The following is a 26,210-nucleotide window of genomic DNA, read 5'->3' on the forward strand; positions in this document are numbered from 1 at the left end:
CAGGGAGGACACTTAACTTGGAGGCCGGCCAGGAAGAACCCTTACCAAGGGACAGGGACTGTGTAGGGGTGATACAGTGACAGGTCCCCCACCCCCACCCTAGCATCTACCACAGCAGTGGGACCATCCTGCCCCAGGGCACTTCTGGTCATATTCAGAAGTCACCTCTCTAGACCTGATGCCAGTCTCCAGCCCTGAAGAGGCCATTCCTTCCGCTCCCCGGTGCTTACCCCTCCCAGGTCAGTCTGGACTCCAGTGCCCACACCACAGCTAGATGTGACCTGTCAGCTCTTCCGGAAGTGAAGTGCTCCCCACTTGGGCAACCTTGGTCTGGCTCCAGCCGCCACACACCATACACGCTAGCCAGACAGAGACAGAAGAGGGATCCCTGTCCCTGTACAGCTGCTAAATGATGCTTGGAGCCAAGCAGCATCTGTGTCCTTAAACTGTCACAACTGAGCCTCCTTCTCACTGGATGGGATTTAGACACCCTGCTCCTCCGCATATTCCTGATGCTGAGGTTCTCGCAGGGACATGGAGAAAAACTACGGAGGAGACCTTAAATAGTCACACCAGCACTCCTGGGGAGGCTCAGGGACAAACTGGCCGGCAGGACAGATGTCTGTGATATGCCCGAAATGAACATAGGTGGGACAGTAAGTGGGTCAGAAATGAACTGTAGCTGGGTTCATCTTGCTGATCTTCTGCATGTATACAATAAAATGACAGACAACGGGAAGACAAACCGGGTCACTGTGGGGTCCAAGCCACCAGGCTTGAGCAAGGGTAGTAGGAGGCTGCTCTCCCCCATGTGGGACATACTTGGGAGCTTTTGGAGGTCTCACTTCTGCCCCACCCCTTGTCCATAGGCTAGAGAGCTTTAGAAGTCCTGGGCATCCCGACATCCAGGAGGGGTGTCTGGTGTACATCAGCCTGGCTTCTATCAGGCTTGGAGCACAAGGGTCTGAAAGCACTCACCCACAAGTGCCACTGGCCCTCTGGGCTGCAGGGCCCCTTGAGACAGCCTGTGGCCCATTTGTCCTGACATCCGTCCTGCAGGGGTGGCAGGAGAGTTGTCAGCAAGCGTTCAGGGAGTACAAATCCACTTTCCTGGCTACTTTCCACCCATCTGTGCTCCTTTGTCCTCCATGGTCCCACAGGGTGACCTTCCCTGAACAAATGTGCACACATGTGGACAGTGATGTCTTGACCCCCACATGTGGCTCCCCAGACAGAAGGCTCCCGTCCAACTGTCCCCCACCCTGGGGCATGTGAGCGGCTCTTCCATGGCAAGCAAGGGCACAGCGCTTCAGAGGCGGCCCAGCTGGGAAGCACCGAGGAGCACACCCTCCGTGTCCACAGTACCTGCACCCTTGTATACACACACATACAAGTGTGCCCGCTTCCCACCTCTGGGCTCAGGTGCTGGGACATCAGTCCTGACCAACCTTGTCCTGAGAAGAAACCCTGAACCAAATGCCAAATGGTCCAGACTGTGCATGCTGGAAGGGAAGCAGAGGGCAGAAATCTGGGCTCCTTCCCTGTGATCACCACCACCACTGAGCCCAACCTGTCTGCAGGATGGGGACAGCAGACAGCTGAGGCCCGAGGTTGGCCAGAAGCAAAGCAAATGAAGGGCTGAGCTCTCAGTCACACACCCCCCCTCGCGCGCGCAGACCCAGCCGACCTTTGAGGCTGAGGGTCTGCCTTGGCTCCTTCTCTAACGCTACAGCCTTTGATCCCCCAGCACCCACTGCCACCCAGTTGAGGGCCACCTACAGCCCAGGAACTGGGCCTGGCTTCCCACACTGGGGGAAAATCCTGGCTGTTTTTGCTGGAATGGGGCCCCTGGGTGGGGTGGGGGCTTTTGTGTCTCTGGGCAGAAGCCATGGCCAGGTCTCCACACCAACTTCTGAGTGCCCCCTCAAAAGCTTAACTGCAAACCCCAGGAGCTGTGTTCAGGCCCCTTTGCCACGTGGCACAGAAACAAGGAGCATTTAGCAAAGCTAGGCATGGGGGGCACAGCAGTTGCCCGCCTACCTCACGCTGGGAAACCAGGGCCTAGCTTGGAGGGGCCTGAGCCAAGAGTCCAGGGGCCTGGTGCACAGCAGGAGCCAGGAAGATGGGCATCCAGGCCCCCGGAGGTACAAGTGGTTCACAGGGAGGAAGAGGGGGAAGGGCACCTCACCTTGGAAATGCTCCCTGGACCAGCAGAGGCCAAGCCCCAGTAGGGGTGACCTCTGGCATTGCAATGGGGCGGGGGGGGGGGGGGCAAGTGGGGAAGAAGAAGAGGCCAGTAGGAGGGAGGAGGGGAGAAAGAAGAGAGGAGCAGAGGGGAGCGGGGGGGGGGGGGGGGGGCAGAGGGGAGCAGAGGGGAAGGGGGCTGGGGGGGGCAGAAGAAGGAGGGGGAACAGAGGGGAGTAGTGAGGAACACGGGGGGGGGTAAATGTAAGAAGGGGGACCAGAGAGAAGTAGCGGGGAGCAGAGGGGTGCAGTCTCAGGGAGGTGAAGCAAGGAGAGAGGCAGAGGAGGGAGGGAAGCGGTGTGGGGGAGGGGCGGGAGAGGGGCGGGGCCGGAGTGCGGGAGGCGGGGCGGGGCCTGCGCGCGCACCGCCCCTCCGCCCCGCGCCGGCGCCCGCGCCCTGGCGCCGCAGCATCCCCGCGCGCCGAGCCCTCGTCCGCGTCCCCGCCGCCGCCAGCGTCTCCGCCGCCGCCGCTGCCACCGCCCCGGCCGCGGCCACCGCCGTCGCCATTCCCGACCCGGCCCGCGGAGAACGCGCCCAGGTGAGCCCGCGGGCGGGCAGGTGGCGGGGCCGGGACCTCGGCGCCCCCTCCCGGCCCGCGCCCACGCCGGACCCTGCCCGAGCGCCGGCCCTTGGGCCTCGCGGGTCCTCTCGGGTCCTCCCGGGCCCCTCCCGGGGTCCGCCGCGACCCCGGAGTGACCTCCCTGACCCTGCCCGGCCTGGCCCGGACCGGGTCGGAGCTCCCCGCCCTCCGCGGTTCGGCCCGCACGCAGGTGGCTCCCGGAGGCGGGGCGGGCGAGAGGAGGCGGCGCTCGGCCCGGGCCCGCTGGTCGGCTCGGTCCGGCCGGTGGCGGACTCGGGCTCTGGGCCCGGCCGGCCGACTGCTGATTCGTCCCGGAGGCCGTGGCCTCCGCGCCCCAGCTCGTACCGCGCACTCAGACAGGTGGGGAGGTCGGTGGCGCGTCGGTCACCGCCCCGAGGCCAGAGGCGCTGCAGGCCTCGGCTGCCTTCAGGCTTTGGGCTGCCGCGGTCTCGAACCACCCGGAACCGCAGGCCTTAACCGGGCTGCACCTGTTGCCTCCGCTTGACAAGCTGCGAGGGGCAGGGTCTCCTGGGGTTGCTACTTAAGACATGCAGGGTGAGGGGGGTGGGGCCGCCTCCGGCTGGAGTTGTCCTCACTGGTTTCCTTTCGTGTTTTGAGGTGTGTGTGCTCCGGTGCACGAGAGGCTGTAATCCGGTCGCCTAGAATGAGGCCTGTTGCCGAGGCCGGTCTCGCCTGTCTGGAGCACTGGCCCGTGCAGTCTGTGTTTTGAAATCTCACTCTGTGTTGAGCACATCCAGGCCGTGGGTGGTGAGGCCCTAACTGGACCCGGGGCCTGTGACCGACCATCTGACTCTGCCGATGGGACTTTTTCCAAGTGCACTGGGTGCCACCAACTGTAAGTTTCCTTTCCGTGGTAGTGAAATGACACCAGTGGCCTGTCGCCTCACTTGTGCCCCAGGCCTGGGGCCTGGCCCCAGGCTGCCTGGCAGGGTTATTTGGGAATGTTTACTGTGTCCCAGAAACTGGCAGCAAGGGCCAGCGCCTGAGAAGAGCCCGGTGGAGGAAATAATGCCCTGATTGTCACTTGGACCGTTGGTGTCTGTGCACATCATGTCTTGGTGATCGTCAGCTGAAGAGAAGAAAGCTGGCTGGTCAGTGGCCACAGGGAAGGGAGGGGAGGGTGGCGGGGGTGTTCAGGGGGCCCCCTGGAAGGCCAGTCCCTGGCCAGTGAACATGTGTGTGGCCTACACAGTTTAGAGATGAGTAGAGAAATGAAAATGGGGGTACCAGAAGCACCTGCTGGGGCCCCTCTGCCTGCGTCTTGCAGGGACACCCTGAGTTCTAGCTGGTAGTCAAGTGGGGGCTCTGCCCAGGCTGGGCTTTCCTGCATGCTGAAGTGGCGCCTTCGGCTGCCCCTCTGGGCTGCTCACCAGCCCCCTCTCCTAATCAGCACACACAGCATCGGCTCAAAGTGAGGAGCCTGCCTGGCTGGCTGGGGTCCTGGGCTGAGGTGGGGGTGTATGGCACTGTCCACACTGCCACTGCTGTCTGGTGGGGATGGGCCTTGGAGGTGACCTGGGTGACATCATCCACTTGCACACAGCCACTCTGAGTGGAGTGTCCAGGACAGAGCCTCCTGCCTCAAACTGGGCCCGAGTGTGTGGCCAGTGCTGGGGAAGCATGCTAATGGCTGGTGTGGGGGAGAGGGAGAGAAGGCTGCTGGTGCCAGTGCAAGAGCACAATCAATAATGCATTGCGAAGATCAATGATGCTCTCCATCCCTTTGCTGCGTTCTGGAAGGACCTGCCCAGGGCGGGCTGGGCGGGCTGCAGTATCCTGATTCACTTAGCTTGGGTCTGTCTGGAGCTGGACCTGGGTCCTCCCTGGGGCATCCCCTTGGTCTCTGGCTTAGCCCTGCCTTTCCCTGGAAGGAAGTTCCAGTTCTGATTGCAAACTGCCCTTCATGTTGAGAATTTGCTTGGTTTCAGGGATTCTCCAGAAGATGCATGGTGGATCACAGAGTACCTCCAAGTCCCCTCCTCAGGCTTCCTGTGCCATGTCCTGGCTCTGAGACTCTTCCTGGGATAACAGTGTGTTAGTGCTGCCCATCCCAGGGACTCATGGGGAGACAGCCTGCTGTCTGCAATTCCCAGCTGGGGCAGTTGTTTCTTGAGCAGGAAGAGAGAGGAGGTGAGCAGGAGTTAGGCAGAAGCCCTGTGAGATGGTCCTGGCCCCCCCATGCGTGGCAGGTGCAGCCCGGCCTGTGCCATCTCCACTGAAGTCCGTGGCTGTCCCCAGAGCACTCGGGTGTGGCCTGAGAGTTGGGCTGGTTAGGAAGCTCACCTACGTCTGGCTGGGAGTGCTGTGCTGGCCACTTCACCTGCGTCTGGCTGGGAGTGCTGTGCTGGTCACTCAGTGTGACCGTGCTGTGCATAGGGGACCCAGCAGTGGTGGGAATTTGTCAGGAAGTGGTGTCTACTGATCACTGTGGATGATGGGTGACCAAGGGTCTTCCCTGGAGCCTGGGGAGTGTTTCATGGGTGCCAGGGAAGGCAATCCTTGGGGTGAACAGAGTGGCTGCTGTGCCTTCTATGGCTCTGGAGCTTGCTCCCAGAGTGTATATGTATGTTCCACACCAGGCTACGTCTGGTGCCCAGTACCCGCCCCAGTGGCCCAGAGAGCAGCCTCATAGCCACCTTTGGCGGGGCCTGTGTGACCCTCAAGACCAAGGCCTGCCAGTTGCTGTAAATTCAAAGACAATGTCAATGAGGGCCGCTGTACCCTGCCTCCGGGTCACTGCAAAGGGGTTCCCTGAGACTGCGGGCTTTGGATAAACCCTGGCTCAGAGTTCTGGTCTGATCCATGTCTGATCGCTGCCTTCAGAATGAGGTCTGTGTGAGACCGGAGGACTTCGGCTGATGAAAGGCCATTTGCAGGGGCCCCTTACTGATGGTGGGGTGGTTGTGTGGGAACTATCTTCACTCCTGAGTGATAAATACAAAGCATTTGCCATGAGATGTTTGAGGCATGCCAGAGTTAGTGCGGGGCCAGAGGAGTTGTCTGGGCAGAGCAGGTGGGGACTAGGTGAGAGTTCCTGGGGTTCATATTCTATTCTGGCCACCTGTGAGTTCCTTTGAAATACTCCATGATTAAAAGTTAATCCAAGAGCCCCAGGCCCGCCCTATGACTTCACCACCATGACTACATGAAGCAGTTCAGGGTTTGTGTTAGAAGACAAGCCCGCGTGTGTGGGGAAGGCGTTGCCCGTCCCCTGCACTCCGCCACGTAGGGCTGTGTATAAGCACTCCTGTTGGTGCTGGTGCCCGGAAGTCCCTAGGTGTCACACACCTGTGTTGTCAGCACTGCTCTGATTGGAGGAGGCAAAACCACAGTGGGAAAAGGTGAGTGTGAGTGTGTCTCAGTGAAGTATGAGCAAGTGTGTGAGTGATTGTGAGTGTGCTTGACAGTGTGGGTATGTGAGTGTGTGAGATAGTGTTAGAGTAGACGTGGAGGTGTTTGTGCTAATGTGAGATGGAGTATGTGGAAGTCTTTCAGAATGAGAGTGTCTAAGTATGAGTGTGTAAATGTGAAACTGAATGAAAATTATCACTGCATGTGCAAGCATGTGTGTGAAAGTGTGTGTGTTTGGAGGAGGGAAGAAGAGGTAGGAAGCTGTGCATTTCTCATCTGTCTATACTTCTGTATTTTTGGTGCTGTTTCGGTGGAATTACTCTTGTAACAGAACAGGTAACCTTAAAAGAGACATCTCTCCCAGCACTGTGGGAGGCTGAGGCAGGAGAGTCAAAAATTTCAGTCAAAGCTCTGCGTGACCTAGTGAGATCCTGCCCAAAAACTAAAAAGAAGGCTGGGGAGGAGCTTGGTGCAAGGGTTCTGAACACCCCCCACACTGCAGGGTGGGGCTGTCAGGTCTCCTACTTTCTCTGGCAGTTTACACAGAGGCACCGGTGGGCCTGTGCAAGTTGATAATGGAGATTTGGCTTCCATGAGGCAATCCATGGATCTGTAATTATTGATCCTCTGTAATAGGCTCTGTGGGCCTGAACGGTGGAGAGTGCTTCCTTCCCTTCCACAGTCAGAAAGAGAAGGCAAGGGCCTCGGAGCCCAGTAGCAGCATCAGCTCACAGCAGAGGTATCACCCTTGAGGCAGGCAGCACCTAGACCGATGCAGTGACCCTGTGGCTCCTGTGCTCCGCAGGTGTGTGGAGCCCCGTCAGCATGCTGGCCAGATGGCTCATAGCATCAGACGTTCAGGTTTAATTGTCATGTTGGTACTTTGCAGTGGACAGTGGGGCTCGGGGTTGTAGTGTGAGCCCTCGGTCTCTAGGGTTCACCATGGCTGGCCTGGGTGGAGCCTGGCGGGTCCTCTGCCATCACCACCCTGCACCTGCACCATGTCTTCTCGGAGAGCCTGATTTTCTCCTGTTGGTGGCGGATCTGATGGGTGATGTGGCGCTGTGAAAATGCCTTCTGTTGCTGGGAGGGTAACACATTCCTAGTTGGGCCTGGGTCTGGCTGAGTGTCACTCTGACCCTGTGTTTGGAACATGCTGTGTTGTCTTTAGGTTGTTGTCATCCGTGTCAGCCCATGTTTTGAGTTGGGCGTGCCCAGGGTGCCCTGCGGTATCCTGTTTCCTGTGCGGGACTGGGAGGGCCTGTGTCACAGCGGGGTGGCTGTGCAGCACCCGCCTCACTGCAAGAGTGGCACTGTCCTGTGTGACTGCACAGCCTCTTTGTCCCATCCAGACGTTCTGCAAGTCCCTCACCTCCCAGGACCCAGGGATCCCAGCCACAGGGCCAGCACCTCCAGGACCTGGCCTGTGACATCCTATCTTAGGCTCCTGACAGAAAGGAACCATGTACAACAAAGCCGCCCTTATCTGAGGGGGACACTTGCTGAGACTCCTAGAGGATGCGTGAGACCAGACCCTGCTGAGTCCTATAGAAACCGTCTTTTCTCTGTATACATGTACCTGTGGTAAGATTTATCTTCTCACTTGGGCAATAATTAACAAAACAGAACAAACCTAACCATGCACTGTAATGAAAATTGGGCAAAACTTAAGAGTTGGTTATGGAGTCTTCTGATATTTTTGGATTATGGTTAATTGCTGGTAACTAAGACTGCAGAGAGCAAACCTGCAGGTAAAGGGAGTCGTTCATAGTCTCCTCCACCTGACAGATGTATCTGCTTTGTGAAATTTCACTGCTTGCTCCTGAAAATGTTTACTGGGGGCCATGGACAGCAAGGAGCCCAGAGCCTGAGGCCCCACCCTCTGACAGCTCGGGTCACAGAGAGAGGGGAAGGCCAGCAAGATGAGGTGCTGGCTTTAGTCCTGGTTGGGTAGGGGATGTGTGGTCAGGGCATTTGCAATTTAAAATCCAGTGGCCGTGGGCCCCCCTGAGACAGTGCAGCAAGAGGTGAGGAATGTGGTCCTGGCCACCAGGTGTACCAGGCGGGATGGGGAGGCGCTGGCATCTTCAGCATCCACAGGCGGGCTCAGCTTGGGTTACCAGGCACCACTCACCTACCCCATAGCAGATAGCTAGGTGGATGGATGGGCCTGGTGTGTGGCAGGGGTGCACCCCAGCTGGAATACACAGTGGCAGTGACACGGGAGTTTTGACACCTGAGAGCTGGGAGCTGTGGTGAGGCTGCGGTCACGTTGGGTCATAGATGAGGTTAGAAAAGATGGGTAACAAGGCTGAGTTTGTCCAGCTGCAGGGTACAGGGGTGGGGACCTGTCCAGCCGAGCTCCAGGCTGCATTGTGCTCGGAGAGGGAAACAGGCTAGGGTGACCTGGTAGGCGTGACCAGTAGCTAGGCTGACGGTGGAGCCCTGTCCCCTTCATGTTTCCAGTATGCTCGGAGTGTCCTCCTTTTGATGCAAGGCAGCTGTGCTGGGCCTCCATGAGGGTCCCTCAGAGCTCAGCTCTGTGTGCACTGTATACTGGAAGGATCTGTACTCACACCCCGGTCCCTAGGAACTTGAGACAGGTCAGGGCTCTGGGGTGCAGCTCCCTGGGGACTTCCTTTGCCCCTTTGCGCTGAGACCCCACATTGTCACAGGTCTTCATAGAGTCGGTTGTTGTAAATGAGTTTCTCCAAGAGCTTCAGAGTGGAAAGGTGCAGTTGTCTGTGTTTGGCCTCAGGGGATGTGTCCCAGCCCGCAGTGGGTGGCTGGGCCTGTGGATGCACTAAACCCTACGTGCACTGTGCTTTTTTACACAAACTCACCTAGGGTGAAGGTAAATTCATAAGCCCACTAACAACATCAACAACAATAACTAATAATCAAATGGGATAATTTTAACAATATTTGTGACAAAACTTATGAGCATATTTTTTTCTCTGTCTCATAAGACCCTGTTATACTGTAGGTCTTAGCATTTTAGTACGGTTACTCTTTTTCCTTAAGGTGAGATTGCACCTTTTTAGCTAATGGGAACATTTGTTGACTTCTCTGTGGTATATCCAGATTGTTGGTATCATTACTTTTATGTGTGGGGACCATAATTAAGCAAAGTAGAAGTGATACTTAAACATAAGTACTGCCAGTATTGTGATAGCGAGTCTAATAACTGAGACCGCTATAAGTGACTAACAGGAAGGTAGTATATATACCCTGGATACACTAATGAAGGTGGTTCATGACCCAGATGGGATGTGATGGGATGGAGTGAGCCTGTCATGGTGTGCAATTTAAACCTAATGGGTATTCCCAGAAATTTCAACTTAACACAGTATTTTTAGAGCATAGTTTGCCACAGATAACTGAAATTGCAGAAAGCAAGACTGCAGATAAGGGGATACCTCTGTGTATTTTACACAGTTGTATTTAGCTTCCTTCACACTCCATAATACTTCTGAGAATCTTAGGTGCTGCTGGTACAGTGTCTCTCTATTGCTGGGTGGTATTTCTTGTGTGGTTGTACCATGGTCTGTTTAGTCACCTATTGCTGGATGTTTGGATTATTTCCTATTAAAGGGTTGTGAGCTGAGGCTGCACAACAGAAAGACAAACAACCAGCAAAATGTGGATAAACACAGGGCCAGAGAAGATAAACAGATGGCCAAGAAGCTTGTGAAAAGATGTTCAGTCTCATTCGTCTCTAAGAAAGTACAAATTAGAACCACTGTGAGATTCTTCCTGTAGAATGGCTTTTCAAAAAAGGAAAATTAGTGCATGTTGGTGAAGCTGTGGAGAAATTAGAACCCTTGAACTTTGCTGACGGATGTGCAAAGTGGTGCAGCTGTTTTGGAAAAGCTTGGAGGCACCTCAAAAATTTAAACACAGAATTACCTTGTGCCCAGCAATTTTGCTTTTAACATATACAGAGGAGAGTTGGAAATAGATTCAAAAACTAAAATACAAAAGCAAGAACAATAAAATCTTGTGCACAACAGTTCATAGCTGCGCTGTTCACGGAAGCCCAGGGATGGAAACCCCGGCATTGCTGGGTGCCCCAATGTGGATGGGTGCCCTGGCGTGGTGCCTACCTGGAATATTGTCCAGCCATGGAAAGGGGGTACTGCTGACACAGGCTGCATTGTAGCTGGACTTTGAAAACTTTATGCTAGATGAGAGCTGCCGACTCAAAGACCACACATGTAGTACTATGTATGATTCCGTATTTTATAAGGTTCAGAGTAGACAAGTCTGGAGAGAGAAAGCACGATCACGGTTGCTGGGGCTCAGGGAGATGGGTTGGCAGTGACCGCTTAATCGTGTGAGGTTTCCTTAGTTTGCTGGAGTGGGCAGTGGTGCTGCTGACGAAGCGCTGTGAACACACTAAAGGCCCCTGAGTTGCAGACTCTGACACGGTGAGTTTCCCCCCATCCTACTGCAATAGAAAGGAAGATGACAGCAGCCACCTGAGCATCCACAGGCAGATGTCACTGTAGAGCGCCCTCCTTTCCCCGGGGGGAGCTACCTAGGAGTGGGGTGGCAGGTGTGTGGTGGGTTTTAACTCCATGAGAACCTGGCCAGCTGCTTTCCCCAGCAGTGGACCGAGTTCCATTCCACCGCTGAGCTGCATGTGCAGGGTATTCCTGTTTCATGCAGCTGCTTGCCAGCTCTTGCAGTCGGCCAGCCCTAATCATAGTGATTCTAGTGGGAAGATTCTAGCTCTGCTCCCTGGAAGCTCCGGCTGTGTCTCCTCAGGTGCTGATAGCTGTGCATGTTCTTTGGGAAGTGTCTGTCTGGTCTTTCGCTCACCTTGTAATCGGGTCATTCCTCTTACGTTTGAGTTGCAGGATTTTACCTAGTGACAAATGAGATCCGTCGTCAGGCCCCTGTACTACAAATAGTTTCTCAGTCTTGCCTGTTAACTTTACAAATGGTATTTTTCAAAGGGCACCTTTGAAATTTTGGTTAAGTCTAGTGTGTCAGGTTTTTTTTTTTTTAATGGTTTATGCTTTTTTTTTTTTTTTTTTTTTTTTTTGTCTTTTTCATTTTTATCGGTACTGGGGATCGAACTCACGACCGCCTGCTAGCAAGGCAGGTGCTTATGTTGCTGAGCTAAATTCCCAGCCCCGGTTTATGCTTGTGTCCTGTTTAACAAATCTTTACCTAACGCCTAGGCATAATGATTCTCCCCCGTTTTCCTTTGAAAATGTTAGTTTCAGCTGGTGTGTGTAATTCATTTCAAACTCATTTTTAACTAGAAAACCCTGAGGTTTCGAGGTTTCTGTTTTGCATGTGGATGTCCAGCTGCTGCGGTAAGTCCAAAGGGGCTGACTGTGTGGCTTGATTTCTGGATTCTGTTCTGTTCTGACTGATTCACCAGAAACCCCAGGATCATGAAGTCTCCCTGCCCCACCAGCACTGGGGGTTGAACCTGGGACCTTTGCACCGAGCCACGTTCCAGCCCTTTTTATTGTTTTCAGACAAGGTCTTGATGAGTTTCCTTGGTAGGCATAGCACTTTCAATCCTCCTGCCTCAACCTCCTGAGTTGCCAGGATTACAGGTTGTAATCACACCCAGTGACTGCTGCCTTCGTGGCCACTGCTTTGTGATAACTTTAGAGGCCGGGGAATGTGAGAGCTTTGCCTTGTTTCTCAAACCATCTGTACTTCCAGGTTCTTTGCCTGTCCATGTGGATGCTTGAATGTCAGTTTCTAAAGGCCTGCTTGATTGTGCCCGAGATTGCTTTAGCTCCTCAGATCCACTTGGAAAAATCGACTTCGTGGCCGCGCCGAGTCTCTGCCCAGTGGGCACAAACTGCTTTTTAATCCTACTTTACTTTAGCAGTGTTTTGTAAGTGTGACACTGCGGGCCTTGCACGCGCTTTAACAAATTTATTCATAAGTGCTTCATATTTTTCTGTTGGGGTCCGTGTCTAGATCCCCAACCCCCCAAACAGGTGCACAGTGAAGGCTCAAAGGAATGAAACAAGCAGCAGGGTCTTTAGGGCTGCAGGAGCAGTAAAATTCTTGGCTAAGCTCGTAACTGCTAGCCAGCCAGCCAGCTGACTGACACCGGGCAGCCCGTATTTAACAGAACAAGCAAGGAGCAGAGTGGACAATGGAGGAAACCTGAGCAGGATCTTGGGAGGGGTTCAGGGACCCCTCAGAGCAACAGACGATGCTAGTTAAGGAACACTATCCAGAAAGTCTCCAGGTGGCCTCGCTGAGTTCTGTCTGGTCCCCTGAGGTGTCTCCTCGTTCTCAGTTCAGTCATACCTGGGACTCGCCACAGCCTTGCACATGTGTTCAGCCTCAGCAGTCTCCCAACATATTTGAATGTTTTTAAAACAGATTTGTAGGGGCTGGGGATTTAGCTCAGCGGCATAAGCGCCTGCCTTGCAAGCAGGCAGTCGTGAGTTCGATCCCTGGTACTGATAAAATACAAAAAAAAAAAAAAAAAAAAAACCAACAACAGATTTGTAAAAGTTTTCCATTTGTTTATTGTAAGAATATAGAAACGCAGTTGCTGCTTATCCTGTCATCTTTCTAAATTCACTTGTGTAGTTGTTTGTGTTCTTTTGAGATTTCCATGTAGATAATCCTGATAATGAGTAAAGATCATTTTATGTCCTTATTTCCAGTGCTTTTCCTCCTTTCTTTTTCTCCTTTTATTTTACTTTTTAGGACCTTCAGTACTGGGGTTAGCAGAAGAGGTAAAAGCGGGCATTTTTGCTGGTTCCCCATCTTAGGAAGAAAGAATTTGATTTTCCCATTAAGTGTGGTGTCAGGTGAAGATTTTATGTCAATGCCTTATGTGAGGCTGAGGAAATTTCTGGTTTGCTGAGAGATTTTATGGAGGATCGATGTTATTTCTTCTTTTTCTGTATTTATTGAGGTTTTCTTTCATTTGTGAGTATAGTGAATTGCATTGATTTAATTTTTGAATTAAAAAATTCAAAACCCACCTCGCATCTCTCAAACTCCACCTGGTTGTGGTAGATTGCCCTTTCCATATCCCAGAACCCCCCCTTACCTGCAGGGGTGTGTACCAAGATTGCTTAGATCCCTGACGCTGCAGTGCTTGCAAAGTCTGCTTGCTGTGTGCGCGTATCATGAAGACTGTAAGCTTAAGAATTAGGCACAGAAAGAGATGAACAGCCACGGCCAATGATAAAACAGAACCCTTGTAGTAACACACTGTCATGAGAGTTATGTAAATGCAGCCTCTCCAGATTACTCACTGCATTTCCCCCTTTGAAGAGAGCCCTCTGCAGCTTCTGCTTGGAACCCAGTGGCCAGCGTTGTACCCCCTGTGTTTGGGGTGTGTGAGTGTGCTGGACAGAGGGACGGCCCTGTGCTGGTGGCTGCAGCTGGGCGGTTGACCTTCCATCACTGCACACAGGAGCTGCAGCCCAGTGTGGAACTTTCATTTGTGTTTTGTGTTTTACCCTAGTGTTTTCAGACTGTGTTGACTCTGGGTAATGACTCATGGGAAGCAAGGCTGCAGGCAGGTGTGGGGACGCTGCTGTCTTGCTGGATTGGCTTCCTTGCTGTTCTGTGACCATATTCACCGGCAATACTGTTTTCCTGTTGCAGTTTTTTCAGGTTTAATATCAAAAGTAGTGTTGGCTGTATGCTCTGATTTGGGAATGATACTTTCTTTATTGTTGTTTGTGAGTAATTTTTGTAGAATCAAACTTGTTTGTCTTGAAAGTTCGGTGGAATTTATTAGAGAAGCTGTCAGGACCCAAGGCTTTCTTAGGAAAAAAGCTTGTAACTATGAATTCTGTTTCTTGACAGAGGACTATGAAGAGTTTGTATTTCTAAGATTTTGCGTCCGTGTTAATGTATGTGCCTCCTTCGGTGTGGGGTTTATATAAAGTGAAACCTACCCAGTGAAATGTACCATTCTGTGACTTGATAATTGGTTTGTTAATTATGTAACCACCAACAACCCAAGGTATAGACAGTTTCTGTAATTTCAGAAATTTTCTTGATCCTCTTCAAAGGCAGTTTCTTTCCCCAGGCTCGGCTGGCAGAGATCTGCTTTCTGTCATTCTCTCTGTCCCCGAAGGACCATGTAGCCTGCAGACTTTGAGTCTGCTCCTGTCATTTGGCATGACCATGCAGTTGTCTGTGCAGTAACCGAAGTGACCAGGTCCTTGGGAAGCGAGACACCGTCACTCACCAGTGAGAACTCTGAGGGTGGCATTGGAGGCAGAGGCAGCAGCAAGGGCTGAGAACAACACGATGGTCTCATTCATGGCGGCTTCTCAGTGCTTGCCCAGAGTGTGGCCAGGGTTCTCCACCTCCCTGCCCGCATCCTGGCTACTTCCCCAGGAGGTCATGGGATCCTGCCTTTTCAGAGCACAGGAAGCTTCAGCTGAGGTTGAACCCAGGTTTAAGGCCTTGAAGCTGTCCTGGTCCTGCTTTCCTGTCAGTGTGCACGGCACGGCACACAGATGGTCCGGGTGTCATAAAGACTTTAAAAATGTGCTTTGGTCCAGAAGTTTAAGTAAAGTGGACGTTCAGTTGATTGTAAGGCATCCCAGAGGTAAGGAAGCATTAATTAAAATTTCAGTGTTGATGCAAAGAAAATCCACATGGAGCCTGAGCAGGTGGTGAGAAGGTCCGGGTGTAAGGTGGTGGTATTGGTCAGTGTTTAAAAATAATGGGGTGATGTGCATATCTGGGAGGTCAGACAATACCTAATGCTTGGACAGTCCCTGAGCTGTGTGTGCTGTGGGACGTCCAGGCTATCCAGAATGGAGTTGGCTATTGTTGGTGACCAGCCAGGCTGCTGCCCTGCACTTGGCAGTGACACTTTTTATGGAAATCATAGTGGGGAAGTCAGAGAAGAGGGCTGAAAAGCGTCTGTCCATCATACACATGTGTGCACACATACACGTGCACAGACGGCCTACCACATGCATAAGACAGACACCACAGCACGTGTACATGTGCACACACTACACATAACACATGTGTATAGCACATACACCAAATATATATTCCCTACGCCCCTAACGTGCAGCGTATGTACACCACCCTACACACACCGTGCACACCACAGGTGTACTGTACTGTGCCATGCCCGTGTACCCCAGACACACACCATTACACACAGCACACATGCATGTGCTACATCACACACATATGTATACTCAGCATGTGCACAACCATGCATATACACCACCACATCCCAAAGTGCACAGAGAACACATGTTATAACACACACCATGCAAACCTGTTCTGAATATCCTGTATCACACAGAAATACCACTGCACCATCCAACAGAATACCGGTGTGTACACACACCCCACCACCACGCATGCACAGTTCCATCACACAGATGCACACACGCCTTGCGGTCCTGTCACAGTATACCACACACGTGTGTGCACACATACTGTTCAAGCACAGCACCACACCTATCAAATACCATGTGCCTCACACACCCAGTTCACATTCATACTCACACAGAGCACATACTACCACGTACTATGTGTGTAAATGCACCTTGCAAGTCTCGAGAGACCTCACAAGCCTGTCCCATGTGCCTTGCTCATGGAGCAGGCCTGCACCTCCCGGGTGAGCAACAAATGAGTGAGCTTGCTGCTCTTCCCCCCGGCACTAGTGGCAGAGGCTGTGGTTTTGGGGTGCACAAGTGGAGGTGGGCTGCAGGATGGGCAAGGTGGTATCACTTCACCGTCTGTGCTGCAGTTGCAGGAGTCTGTGCCGTGGTCTGGGACGGCCTGAAGCCCACGTTGACAGTGCATCAGCCAGCAGTGGCTCCCAAGGGAGAAATTTGGCTGTTTTCATGTCCCTTCTTGGCAAAGTTTGACCTGGCTGCACACAGGTTCCAGGGTCGCATCTGGAATGCAGTCTCAGAGTGGCTTCTGTGCACTTACCATGTTGTTTAAATCTGATTAAGATTTGAAAACGTTTGGCAGCCCAGAAGCCTCCAGGAGGTGGAGGTGTCTTACGCTGGCAGCTTTCAGATTGTAGTGGGGACCCCAGCACTTTATATTGTAAAGCACTGCACAACACACACACACACACCTAAGCACTCACACCTGAGAACTCCCAGGTGTGTGTTTTAAAACCAAAAGTTTTTTTTTTTTTTTTTTAATAAAGTCATGCTTCTCAGTAGGGGAGGCACTTGGATACTTTTAATTCATTGCATTTTATGGCAAAATTGTGCTGTGTATCCCAATAAAAGATACCCTTGTGGTATGCGGTCCTATGAGTGGCTGCACGAGGGATGGATGTGTTCCGTGGCTCAGCCCGCGTGCTATGTGCTGTTTCTCACTGGCTGACCTTTCACTGCAGGCTGCCATCGTTGGATTTCTCCTCTCGGGCTGATCCTCAGGGGGCCCAGGTGGAGCTACGCCAGCACCTCAGCAAGTGCTGTGTCCTAGCTGTGTGCTGCGGCTACAGGGCCTGGGCTTGGCCTGCACACCTGGGCAGGGAAACTGGGTCGGAACAAAGCCCATGTGCAAGTGGAATTGCAGGTCTGGGTGTTTGAAAATGGAAGCAGTCAATGGCTTGGGTTCCAGTGGGGAATCCTGGGCAGCCGCAGCCACTGCCTGTTGGGTTTGGCATGCAGGGGTCTCTCCAGGTGAGAACTCAGAGTTCTTCCTTGCCCTGCACAAGAACCCTAGCCAGCAGGGCTTGGTTTTTGCCAGCTCAGCAGAACCAGGCAGTGAGAACATGACCTTTAAAATAGAAACCTGGACAGTCCTGGCAAAGCAGCCTCCCGAGAGTCACAGGACGCATTTATTTACAGGAACTGCTCTGTACTCTGGAGCTAGAAGGCACAGATTTTATTTCACCTGGAGGAAGCCGTCTTGTATGATGGGCACATTGACTTCTGCAGGAGAGGGTAGGCTGCGCTGAGGTCTCGCAGCACAAATGAAGAACAGCGACCTGCAGCCTGTCCCTGGTGGTGGATCTGGTGCCTCTGCTCTGGCTGTGGGGTGTGGGCTACAAGCTGCATACCCCTTCCAGTAGATGTGAGAGGCACATACACAGTCTTCCTGCTCAGTGGAACGTGGTGGCCATGAGGCTGAGTGACCTCCAACACAGCACCCTGGTGTTTACTGAAACGCTCACTCTGGGAGCTGTGCGGTGGCCCAGAAGGAGTTGGCCCATGGCAGCTGTGCAGGAGGCAGCACAGGGACCCAGAGGTTCAGGGCCACCCCAAGCTCCCTCTGCCCAGAGCCCCAACCCATGCCGGACGGGCCTTGGGCAGTGCAGCTCACATCCACCAGCTGCCTGGTGTCCTCAGACGTTGGCCCAGGTGAAAGCCTAGCTGTGGCCAGCAGTGGCTTCTCCCTTGGGAACCTCGAGCCAAGGCGCAGGGCTGAGGGCTGCACAGCAATGTCGCCCACGGAAGGGGCTGGAGTGAGGTCTGGGTGGGGTGGTTGGGCAGTGGCCAAGGTGGGAGGGCAGAGTGTGGGTGGAGTGGTAGTGATTTCGCTTCACCTTTCCTCAGCCTGTGAGTCTAGAGCTTTCGCCTTCCTCACCCTTTAGCTGGAAGTAGGGTCTCCTGCGGGGCTGTGAAAAGCACCCGAACCTGGCATTCCCACAGCAGACACTGCTCTTCCCAGTGTGGCTACCAGGACATCAGAATCAAGTGGCAGCTGCACTTGTCCCTCCCGTCCCTGTGGGTCTTGGTGTCCTGGGTGGCCCTCGGCTTATGGCCCTGTCTCTGATCGCTCCCCTGTCATTGTACAGACTTTGCGTCTCTTGTAAGGAGTTTCGCATTGGGTTTACAGCCACCGGGATGACAATTTGCAGAGACCTCTCTGCAGACGGGTATGGGTTGAGGTGACCAGGCCTCTTCAGTCTCCTACAGCCGGGGAAGAGGGCTCCCACTGAGAGGGACCCTGGCTGGGCAGGGCGGAAGGCATGAGCTGGCAGAGTCACCTTCTCTGGGTTATTGCAGTGGGGTTTTGTCTGTAGGAAAATAGAAACCACGATGCACTTTGCCCTGGTGGGAAGTGGTGAGGCGGGTCGGTGGAAACTCGCCGACTTGTGGAATAATGGCCGGGCACGTTGGCTCAGGCACGGGAAGCGCCTTCGTCTCCTGCCATCAGGGTTCTGTGTGGGCGGGGCCCTGGCTGTTGAGCAGCGTGTCTCCACTGGGCCTGTTGGACCTTGCTGTGTGAACAGGAAGTAAGATGTGTTGGCTTGCTTGTCCTGTGTTTCAGTGGCATTTCCATTGTTCAGAAAAGGAGAAAGAAAGCAAAGAGCTTCCTCTCCTACTGGGTTAGAGACATGAACATCTTGCCCCTCTGAGGTTTTTGTGTTTATTTGGTGCCCTTTTCAGATGTGTTCCCACAAGTGTACACATGCACACTCGGGCACACACAGTATCCAGAGAACAGGTTGCTTTGTCTCCCTGGTGCTGTGTCTTAGGCATCTAGTCTCTGTGTCCTGCAGAGCAGCTCTGTGTGGCCCGGCAGCTGTGCACTCTGGAAGCATACGCACTTCCGTCCTCAGATGGGACGGCCATATCTGGTCTGTCACATCCTGACTTGGTACCTGTTGCCCTTGCTCGGGCATTGTTTCACGTGGCAGGGCCACTGGGCACCTGCCTGGGGGACTCGTGGTGGCCCCTGTGCACAGTGGAGCCCAAACAAGCCGGTGGTGTCTGTGGTCAGCCCCGTGTATGTATGTGTTTTTGCACATGCACATGTCATGCGTGTGCCTGTGTGTGTGTGCATGTGAACCATGATGACTGCACGGCAAGCCAGAGGCCTGCTCATCAGGAAGCAGCTGAACTGATTTTCCGGAAGTCTTATTTGTGTTCTCAGCCCCCCTCACCCCCCCCCCTCGGCCTCTGGTTTATCCAGAATGGATGCCATGTTGAGGAGAACTTGCCAGGCTCCACAGACTGTGCAACGTGTTTCTCTCGGAGCCAGCTCTTTGGCTTTCTTGTGCCCAGTTACGCTGCCTGTGTGCTGGCCTCTCATGGTCACAGGGGCTTCCCTGTTCAGCCAGGTTCTGCTCTAGGTGCAACATACCTGGAGGCCTCTCGGAAGCCAGCTGGTGCTTTTCCGGGTCAGGGTCCCCTGGGTACACAACCCAAAAAGTATATGCAGAAAGGCGTGACAGCTTGTCATAAGGAACTGGCCTGTGTGACAATGGCAGCCCAGGTCTACTGTCTACAGGCTGGGTCGGCCGGCAGGAGGTACACAGCAGGACACAGTTCCGGGCTGAAGCCTGTCTGGAGGCCTTGCACCACTTAGATGAGGTTCACCAGCACTTTGTCCAGAGCCTCTGCTTAAAATATTAATCTTTTTCCAAAAGACCTTCCCAGGTGCGTCAAGCAGAGCATCTGGCCAGATGTGTGGTTTGTGTGTGTGTGAGCTGTCATGCTGGTCAGTGCTCTGGGAGCTTGGGTCCTGGGGCCAACCACATTGTACGTACACCCATGTGTGGCCTGTTAGTGAGGTCAAGAGCTTGCCTGGGTGTCACTGGCCTGTTCCTGGACGTCTGGCCCAGGAGCAGCAGGGCTGCGGTTCATCCCCAGAAGTCACCAGGCCAGGGTAGCGTGGAGGGCTCCTGGCAGCCCCACACAGGCTGGCCTCACCTTAGCTGGCGTCCATGTTCTTGGGACCACCGCTGCCAGGCTTTGCTCCAGCCCCACAGTTAGTGACTCTGTGGTACCTTGGGGGGCCTCCCTCATCTATCCTTCCCTCTGAGTGGCAGTTCCAGCCACAAAGGGGTGATTATCAGCGAGAGGCCTTGCAGCCCTGCCTTGTTCCCTCACTCCTTATCTCTGGAGAGAAAGTCTGCAGCTCATGGTCCTGTTATTCTTCCTTCCCACCTTGAGCTGCCTAGGTTGGCCTCCCGTCCCCTGGCCTGCTCTTATCAGACAGTAATGCCAGACAGTTAATTTTATGATAAATAATCTCAAAACAGGAGACTCAGCCTGGTGGCCTGGAGGTTCTGACACCTGCGGCTAGCAGAGGGGGCTGTGGGTGTGGCCTCAGCACTGCTAGGGGAGGCTGTGCTCCTGCTTTTTCCTCCGGGGCAAAGGTGGTTAAGGGAGGGGTGCAGCTGGCCCGGGTTGGGCATTGGTGCTGGTGGCAGGGCAGTAGTGGGAGGCTGGCATTGTGTCTGGCCTGCAACCTGCGTCCTGTCCTACAACCTGCGTCCTGTCCTACATGGGTGGGGTGATGGGAGCAGGTTCGTGTTCCCAGCCTGACGGTGGATGTGGGCTCCATGTCCTGCCCGAGGCCCAGAGAGGTACTGTCCGGGACCTTGGGGGTCTGTCCTCACTGGAGAGGTTGAGGGCTCTGGCCTTGACGACCCCCCCCCCCCCCGTCCCCTGCTCTGTGACTTCCTGTTCAGCTTCTGTCTGGCCGCTTCTCAGAAAGCCTGGCCTCTCCGGACATCGGGGGTGTGCTAGAGTTTGTGGCTGGCCTGTTGTCTGGCTGCAGCTTTTTTGGGGGGTGCAGCAGGCCCTCGGGGAAGCCTGCCCAGGCACTGAGAGTTTTGGGAAGGTGTAGGCCTGGCGGTCATGTGGCCCGACCGAAGCTCCCTCCGTGAGGCCTAGAAGCAAAGGCTGCTGTTCTTGGACATGTTTTCTGGCATTTTCCAAGGCAGAGCGCTGTGACTTAGACCCGGACTCCTGTGCTGACCCCAGCCTGCATCTCTGCAGGAGGTTTGACCAGGAGGATGTGTGGGAAGCTAAATAAAGGTCCTGTCTGTTTCCTTTGGGGTTCAGGCGTTGTGGCTTGATGGTGAAGTGCATTTCAGCCCACTTCCTCACCATAATGTTCTTAGGTGGTAAAACCGTGGAAGAAGGGAGCACATCCGTATCAAGAACAGTCTCCCCAGGCCTGCTGCTCATTTGTGTTCCACAAGTAGCTCGAGTGTTTCTGGTGGTAGAGGAGCTATGTGAGCACAGCTCATGTGGATTATTTATGGGGTTCTCTCGTCTGTGTATACACAGGAAGGTACCGGGACTCGGGAGCATGGAAATGTGCAGGCCTGTTTATATTTATCCATCCAGTGTAATCTCCAGGTTGCTCTTATTTGGATTAAAATGTTAGTGTTGTCTTTGCCCAACCTCAGAGGTGGAGTGGAGGGGAGGTTAATCACTGCTGACATGCCCACCATGCTCAGAGCAGTCACAACTGTGTTTATCCTCAGGGTTCATTGGTGTCAGGCATCCAGAGGCTGTAGTTTGCATTTGGGCATCATGGAAGTGAGGTTTTCTGGCTGCCAGAAAACCTGTGTGTAGGTCCTGCTGCTCCTGTGTCTGCAGAGTAGCTGCAGCTTCTCTGTGCTGGGATAGGGGCTGTACCCTACATTCCCCACGGGAATCCAGCATACCTAACACTGTGGGTGTTGGGGGAGTACCTCTTCTTCTGTGGGCCCCACTTCTCTGGGGAATTCCCAGGGAGGATCTGGGGAAGAAAGACCAGGATTTCTAATGTGCTCCACCACACCTGGTGCTTGTGTTTCCTTTACTTTCATGCTTTCCCCTTTCACTGAAAAGAAGCACTTTGTGTCTTCTCTTTGTGAATTGTCAGCATCAGTACTCTTAGGCTTTGATGCCATTGCTAAGTAAATTAAGGATTATTTGAATGCAAACACTGTTATCCTGAAAAGGTCGGTCTGATAACCAAGACACTCCAAAGTGACTAAGTGGCAGGTAGTATATACCATGTGGATACACATGTCTCATTGGGATGGAGGAGGGTGGTGTGAGGTTTCAGCATGATGTGAAGAGCGTTACACAATTTAAACTTCTAACTTGCTTATTTCTGGAATTTTCCATGAGCAGTTTTGGGCCATTGTAGAATGCTGAAACCGCACAGTGAAGCCTCAGATAAGAGGGGCGACCATCTGGCTAAACATATAAGTGCTTACTCAGGCCTGAGGTGTATTTTTGTTGCGGTGTGGTTGCCCGTGTCTCTGATTCTTTTGCTTGCAGTCTGTTTCTTGAGTAACTCCAGTACCAGAATCCCCTGTTCCTGTGCCAACCTGCACCACATGCAGGGCCTTGAGTTTTCTGAACTTCATTTATTGTTTTGTTCCTATACCTCCGTAGTTTTGTAAATTTGCTTCTCTGTTGAAGAAATGTTTATTAGCGCAAATGCATGTAAGAATATTTACCTTCTTTACCATTTTTTAGTGTGCAGTTCAGTGGTGCTAGGAATATTCACAGCCTTGTGATCGCTCTGTCCCCACCACTGTGACTCCCAACTCCAGTCTCTTCCTGTCACCTAGGGCACCCACCACTTCCAGTCCTGTGAGTCTGACCATACATTTCACCTAAATGGACACATATGGTTCTTATCCTTTCATGTCTAGCTAAAAGCCCTTTTATAATTACAAAATTTTGATTAGCCCACATTGGTACCGCACACTGGAAGGAGCCTCCCGTTCCTGGGGAGCTTACCTCATGGTGGGGAGCAGGAGGAGGTTAACTTTGTGATCTCTTCACCCTTTAGAAAAGTAACAGCGGTCACTAGGTTTTGAGGAAGCTGTGTCCCTATGTGTAAATGCAGGTATCAGGCAACCTAAGTTAATTTTTATTAATTAGTTGATGTAACCCAATAACAGGCTCTTTGCTAACCAGACACTAGGTTTTGGACCTAGTGGCACAGAATTAAGAAATGACTGATTGTTATTTCTCTAGGAATGCATCAAGTGAATGTATGAAGTAAAATTAAGATTTCACATTTGGTACATCTATGATGAGTGATAATAAATAAATACTGTAAATCTGTTTTTCTTTTGTGTGTATAATGTGTTAATGAAGTTATATAAAAGGTAACTATTTTTTAAAGGAAAAACATAGGAAGCTGTATTTTTTTTAACAAATTCATTAACTACAGTGTAAGATTTTATTATTTTAACTTTTCCTCCTAGATCAAATTTACCATAAATTACCTGCATCACATTTGTTTCTTGCTGGTAACAGACAACTTGCCAAAATAAAAGGCGTTTCGGAGAGATTTCAGTCAAATCAGAATAGTCCTCTTACTCTATTTTTCTCCTTTTCCTTTGTCTTCTGAATTTATTAGTAAATTTTGCTCTTGGGATAATGGTAGCCTCATGTAAGTAGGGAAATATTTCTTCTATTTTACAGAAAAGATTATAATTGCTGCTATTTCTTGCTTAGTATGATAGGTGGAATGGACCAGTTAAACTGTACGGACCTTTTCAGGTTTTCTCAGGGCCCTGAAAAAAGCTTTTTTTTCCTGAGGGTTTTCAACTACATTCTGTTTCCCACAGCCTCTGCGTGGGGTGGATGGGGTTTTTGAGTCTGTTAGAGAGATGTTCTTAGTGACATGTTAGTGGGTACAGATTTGTTTGTTTCCATTAGAGGCTGCCCCGTGACCTGCTTGAGAAACCAGGCAGTCCAGGCCGCCGGCCCTGTGTTTTGGTGTGAAATTTACACAGAGACTACTTGAGCTGAGGGTTGACAGGATGGATGTCCTTTTGTGTAACTTGGTGTCTTGTTTCCTGAGGAGATGTGAAGCAGAGATGTTTGGAGTGGCAGCAGCTGTGCCCTGATGCACTATAGCCTCTCTCTGTGTGAGGGAAGAGGTCTCAGTTTTTAGTACATGTTCCAACAAGATTAATTTTGCTTCATTTAATTAAAAAATCTGTGTCATGCCAGGCTTTAAGATAGGAGAGTGATTTATGAGCAGGAAAAGGAAAATAGGTTTTTGCAAATGTGGAGAGCCATGGGATAACCAGGCCACATGGTGACTGTTCTGGTCTTTCGGCGTCTTCCTGCGGATGGGTCACCTGTCCAGTGTCCCGTATAGCCCTTGTCTTCCCACTGCTTGTCTACTGCAGGTGTTGCACCTGGAGTCACTGCACAGGGTGTGATGTGCGTCCCAGCAGGCGGGAGAGGCCTGTGTGAGGCCCAGGAGCTCTGCCTGAGGTGTTTCGTGGCTCTTGGCCCCTGGCTGGGCTTCTGGCCTCATGTGAAGCTGGGGTGCATGAGAGACGGCTTCCCCACCTCCAGCACAGTCACATCTGTGCAAGGATTTATGAGAAGAATTGTGATTGTGACATTCCTAGGTGCGTTTTCTCTTCTACAAGTGATTTTTATAGTTGAAAATACAGAAAAATCAAGGAGAGAAATTAAAATCACCTCCAAGAGAACCGCAGTCTTCGTACGTTTGTTTGTTCGTTTGTTTGAGACAGGGTTACACTCTGCAGTTTAGGCTGACCTTGAACTTGCAGTGATCCTGATCTTTCTGCCCCAGCCTGGCAAGTGCTGGGACTACAGACGCGGACCACCACGTCTGGGTGAGAATTGCATGTGAACATACTTCTGTCCTCCTGTGTCCAAGGGCGTAGTTCTTGGTCACCCATTTCCACAAAAACTTGACTGCTTGTGTAAGATGATGTAGGGCTTGCATTTAACCCCATACACCCTGTGCCTTACATGGTCTCCAGCTCGTTTATAACAGCCAGGACAGGGTACCTGCTGTGTGAATTAGGGTTACCTTAGGGAGAACGGAGTGACAATAGAAGGTGTATCTGTGCTCAGTACCGTTTTTCTTGTTTTAAGGTTTTGGACCCATGGTTGATAGAAGGAGCCCTTTGTAGATCAGAAGGCTTGGATGCAAGGCTCCACATTTTGCACTTTTGGTTGGAGCTAGAAGGACGTGGGCGTTGGACTTGAACATTTTCTCTTCCTCTGCTTTGTGGTGTATCACAGGATCAGGAAAGGTGACAAGCAGGTGGCAGGAGGGCCAAGTCGCATGGCCGCTGTGAGGCTGGCTGGCGTGGGGTGGGGTGTCTGTTTCCTGTTCAGCCCCAAGGACATGGAGGAGGCCCTTCTGAGTTCATGCTCAGCTGTGGATGGTAAGCTCTGCATCTTTCCAGGAGATCAGTGACACTTCTGTTTCTCCCCTGACTGCTCGAGAAAAAGTGAGCCCCAGGGGATGTGGCTCTGTGGTGGTGGCTTAGAACCTTCTGGTCACACAGAAATGAGCACGCCGAAGGCTGGAACACTCAGGCTGGAACGCTGTCTCCTGGGGAGGCTGTGGTGGAGTCACGCAGGGAGCCACCTCTGACCCTGCTTAACAACCGCCTAGTTTAGTCTTGTGCCTCTGCAGAAATAACTCAGCAGCATGAAGCAGGGTTCATGACCTTGATCGGAAAGAGAAAGGTCAGGACTGGATGGGAGAAATCCCCCAGGTATCACCATTAAACAGAGTTAATGTTAGAAATGTTTGAAACATCTTAGAAATAAACAAAAGGCACTCTTTGAGCTGCAGCCTTGGTTGGTTCTGAACTCCCGACTCAGCTCCTGAGGCCACTCAGCTTCTGCACTTGGCTTCACAAAGTTCGTTTTGTAAAGGAGACGCAGCTCTTGCTGTGCAGGGAAAAGACGTCTCCCTGGCCTAGGGCTCTGTGTGGTTAGGAGGGAGGCTTCTCTGGGAAACTGGTGCCATGATTTTAGTGTCACAAGGTGGCAGAGGGTATGATCTCAGCTGCTGAGTTAGAGTAGACTCATGCCTACTTTTTGAACTGAAGGTAAATAGGGCCCCTGTAAGTGCGCTGAGTAATAGAGTTTCGGGGATTTGCAGCACAGGGAGGCCGAGTGATTTCTAGGCATTTGGTTTTGGGCTGTTGGTTCTGGGTAAGAAAGGGGGATTCCAGCACTATGTTCTACAATTTGGGAGTCAGCAAAACCCCAGAATTTCCCTTCATAACCCAGATGAGTTTAGTGAGCTGCTGCAGAATTGCTGAGACTCACCCAGCCTCCTGGAATCTGTCCATTAATTCTTTGGATATTGAAGAAACAATCACCCCAGGACTCAGGTGTCTGAGGCGCATAAATGTCCAGGACACCATGCTTTCCATCTGTGCATTACTTCCTGGGATAGAAAATGCCATTAGAGGTTTACCCTGGTACACCCCAGCATGACCACTGCTATCCTCAAGGCTGCTGGGTCACCCTTGCCTGCCGCTTGAGAGCTTTTGCCAATTGCCTATCTAGCATA

General features: G+C 52.3%; 1 protein-coding gene across 11 annotated transcripts in view; it reads left to right on the top strand.

Moving 5' to 3' along the window:
• Window positions 1-2,632: 2,632 nt before the first annotated feature.
• Window positions 2,633-26,210, top strand: part of Sema4d (semaphorin 4D) — an 88,609-nt gene continuing 65,031 nt past the window's right edge. For 3 of the 11 annotated variants that reach the window (XM_063227265.1, XM_063227267.1, XM_063227258.1), the window contains exon 1: window positions 2,634-2,783. The gene's annotated coding sequence lies outside the window, so the exon portion shown is untranslated. Of the gene's footprint in view, window positions 2,784-3,053; window positions 3,186-3,443; window positions 3,682-3,805; window positions 3,938-4,774; window positions 4,977-7,492; window positions 7,782-26,210 lie in introns of those variants that run through there. The other 8 variants (XM_063227266.1, XM_063227268.1, XM_063227262.1 and 5 more) reach the window with 7 other exon arrangements.

This window comes from Cavia porcellus, unplaced genomic scaffold, assembly GCF_034190915.1.
Source record: "Cavia porcellus strain 051 isolate PalLab524CR breed Dunkin Hartley unplaced genomic scaffold, mCavPor4.1 scaffold_17, whole genome shotgun sequence".
NCBI lineage: Eukaryota > Metazoa > Chordata > Mammalia > Rodentia > Caviidae > Cavia > Cavia porcellus.